We start from the raw sequence: 4,071 nt of genomic DNA on the forward strand, positions 1-4,071 counted from the left end.
TTCACTCACATATTTCACTACATTTTGCGTGGGATTGGAGATGAGGCTACTCGTTCTTGCTCAGTACTAGGCTGAAAATTAACGAAACTTCGTTACAAACGTTCACATGTTGATGTTTCCGCTTTCGCGTACTCGAAACAACATAATACTAGTCTTTGTAATTTAGTTTCATAATTTCAACTGTTCTCATGCAGAATTTTTGCTCATTCTTATCCCAAATTTTGACCTGGCTACTAGTTACACTCCTTGTACTTATTGCAAAATGACCACAAATTTCAACAGCTTTCACATGTTGCTGTTTCGGCTTTCGCTTACTACAGTCAACATAATACTCGTTGCAAAATAAGTGCTCGGCATCTGCAATTTTCCAAAGACGAAGTTTCGCCAGTTCAATTTTCGCTCGCCAATTATGGCTACTAATTCACACGGTACTGAGCTCAACAACATTAAATTTGTTCAGCAAGACTTTCACATGTTGATGTTTTGGCTTTCGCCTACTAGAAGCAACATAATACTCGTCTTGTTAGCTCATTCAATGAGAATAGCTTTTCCCGTTGAGAATTTTTGCCTTCAATTGGCGTTGTAGTGAGTTTGGCTACTCAGATCACCAAATACTTGTGACAATTCGAACCAGAAATGTTTTCAATTTTCACATGCTGATGTTTCGGATTCAACCTACTAGAAGCAGCATAATACTTGTATTCAACAATTTCTGTATCAAATCCCAGTTTTCTCTGGTGCATCTTTGCCAAACTATTCCAAACTGCCTGAGTCTGAATACCAATTACAGGTACTAGTAAATGCACGTTACTAAGGACTATATAGTTCTAGGTTACTGTACACAACGACGTTCACATGTTGATGTTTCAGCTGCCGCTTACTAGAAACAACATAATACTTATCGTGCATACCTTTCCATAACTTGTCCTTTTCAGATGCATTAGTTTCCCTTTGTCTTGGCTTCTACAGTCAGACTGGCTACTAGTAACAGCACAGTACTAATCACATATCGTTCTACAGTTTGCAGACAACTTTCACATGTTGATGTTTCAGCTTTCGCCTACTAGAAACAACATAATACTCGCTGTATACATTTGTAGTTCTCTATGTAACTTTCATGTGAAGAAGTTTCGCCAGTCTTTTTGACTGTCTCAAATCTGAGTCATGCTTAGGCTACTAGTTGCTTCATAGTACTTATCGCCTCGAGATCATTGAACAAAACTTGATTTTCACATGTTGCTGTTTCAGCTTCCGCTTACTAGAAACAACATAATACTAGTCTCATTAAGTTCCGTCTCTTTGCAATTTTCTTATGAAGAAAATTCGCCATCACAATGACTCCAGCAGTTCTTGATCAAGGAATGCAATCATTGATCAGAATGCTATTATTTGAATCGGTTCTGCTTTAAGTGTTCCAATTTTATTGGAAGCACCAACAATAGAACATCAATGTGTTCAATCGAGAGTTATATAACCCTGAATCGGACGCAGTCAACAGCCGAAGCCGAGACCGCCTTTTGCGTTAGAGAGGTCGGTAAACAAATCTTGCGATTCATACCGAATTAACACATATAGCTGTGCTCCTCTTCGTAAAGCGAGCCAAGTGATCCCCTGTTGAAGGATGTATTTGGACCAATCTAGTAGCATTTGGTTTCCAACAAGCTCTCCCAAGTTAGCTTACTTATTGGGCTTTTCAACCAATTCGGTTGGCTACAAGCATCATCAAAGTACTAGCCACAGTTTGATCGCAAAATTCTACGACTTTCACATGTTGATGTTTCGGCTTGCGCTTAGCCTACTATAAGCAACATAATACTAGTCATATCATAGAGCGTGATCAGCTTGTGACGTTCTCATGATGAAGTTTCACCAACAGTGTCTCACTTCGAGCTTAAATCCAGCTACTAGTAACTACACAGTACTGACTGCAACGATAACTTTTATCTATACCTTTCACATGCTGCGCTTTCGGCCAGGGCCTACTAACGTCAACATAATACTCGATATAAACTTTTGTTCATGATGCAGCTTCCCCATGCAGAAGTTTCGCCTTCAAATGCTCTCTTGGCCATATGACGTAAGAAAAGGTTACTAGTAACATCACAGTACTAGCCACAGTTTGATTGCAAAATTCTACGACTTTCACATGTTGATGTTTCGGCTTGCGCTTAGCCTACTAGAAGCAACATAATACTAGTCATATCATAGAGCGTGATCAGCTTGTGACGTTCTCATGATGAAGTTTCACCAACAGTGTCTCATTTCGAGCTTAAATCCAGCTACTAGTAACTACACAGTACTGACTGCAACGCTAACTTTTATCTATACCTTTCACATGCTGCGCTTTCGGCCAGGGCCTACTAACGTCAACATAATACTCGATATAAACTTTTGTTCATGATGCAGCTTCCCCATGCAGAAGTTTCGCCTTCAAATGCTCTCTTGGCCATATGACGTAACACAAGGTTACTAGTAACATCACAGTACTAGCCACAATTTGATCGCAAAATTCTACGACTTTCACATGTTGATGTTTCGGCTTGCGCTTAGCCTACTAGAAGCAACATAATACTAGTCATATCATGGAGCGTGATCAGCTTGTGACGTTCTCATGATGAAGTTTCACCAACAGTGTCTCATTTCGAGCTTAAATCCAGCTACTAGTAACTACACAGTACTGACTGCAACGATAACTTTTATCTATACCTTTCACATGCTGCGCTTTCGGCCAGGGCCTACTAATGTCAACATAATACTCGATATAAACTTTTGTTCATGATGCAGCTTCCCCATGCAGAAGTTTCGCCTTCAAATGCTCTCTTGGCCATATGACGTAACACAAGGTTACTAGTAACATCACAGTACTAGCCACAATTTGATCGCAAAATTCTACGACTTTCACATGTTGATGTTTCGGCTTGCGCTTAGCCTACTAGAAGCAACATAATACTAGTCATATCATAGAGCTTGATCAGCTTGTGACATTCTCATGATGAAGTTTCACCAACAGTGTCTCATTTTGAGCTTAAATCCAGCTACTAGTAACTACACAGTACTGACTGCAACAATAACTTTTATCTATACCTTTCACATGCTGCGTTTTCGGCCAAGGCCTACTAACGTCAACATAATACTCGATATAAAATTTTGATCATGATGCAGCTTTCCCATGCAGAAGTTTCGCCTTCAAATGCTCTCTTGGCCATATGACGGAACACCAGGTTACTAGTAACATCACAGTACTAGCCACAGTTTGATTGCAAAATTCTACGACTTTCACATGTTGATGTTTCGGCTTGCGCTTAGCCTACTAGAAGCAACATAATACTAGTCATATCATGGAGCGTGATCAGCTTGTGACGTTCTCATGATGAAGTTTCACCAACAGTGTCTCATTTCGAGCTTAAATCCAGCTACTAGTAACTACACAGTACTGACTGCAACGATAACTTTTATCTATACCTTTCACATGCTGCGCTTTCGGCCAGGGCCTACTAATGTCAACATAATACTCGATATAAACTTTTGTTCATGATGCAGCTTCCCCATGCAGAAGTTTCGCCTTCAAATGCTCTCTTGGCCATATGACGTAACACAAGGTTACTAGTAACATCACAGTACTAGCCACAATTTGATCGCAAAATTCTACGACTTTCACATGTTGATGTTTCGGCTTGCGCTTAGCCTACTAGAAGCAACATAATACTAGTCATATCATAGAGCTTGATCAGCTTGTGACATTCTCATGATGAAGTTTCACCAACAGTGTCTCATTTTGAGCTTAAATCCAGCTACTAGTAACTACACAGTACTGACTGCAACAATAACTTTTATCTATACCTTTCACATGCTGCGTTTTCGGCCAAGGCCTACTAACGTCAACATAATACTCGATATAAAATTTTGATCATGATGCAGCTTTCCCATGCAGAAGTTTCGCCTTCAAATGCTCTCTTGGCCATATGACGGAACACCAGGTTACTAGTAACATCACAGTACTAGCCACAGTTTGATTGCAAAATTCTACGACTTTCACATGTTGATGTTTCGGCTTGCGCTTAGCCTACTAGA

General features: G+C 39.9%; 1 pseudogene; it reads right to left on the reverse strand.

Annotated features, from left to right (window-relative positions):
• Positions 1 to 1,471: 1,471 nt before the first annotated feature.
• LOC142356361 (5.8S ribosomal RNA) lies at positions 1,472 to 1,623 on the reverse strand (annotated as a pseudogene).
• Between the last annotated feature and the right edge of the window lie 2,448 nt (positions 1,624 to 4,071).

The sequence above is a fragment of the Convolutriloba macropyga genome, unplaced genomic scaffold (genome assembly GCF_964194025.1).
Source record: "Convolutriloba macropyga unplaced genomic scaffold, txConMacr16.3 SCAFFOLD_4454, whole genome shotgun sequence".
Taxonomy (NCBI): Eukaryota; Metazoa; Xenacoelomorpha; order Acoela; family Convolutidae; genus Convolutriloba; species Convolutriloba macropyga.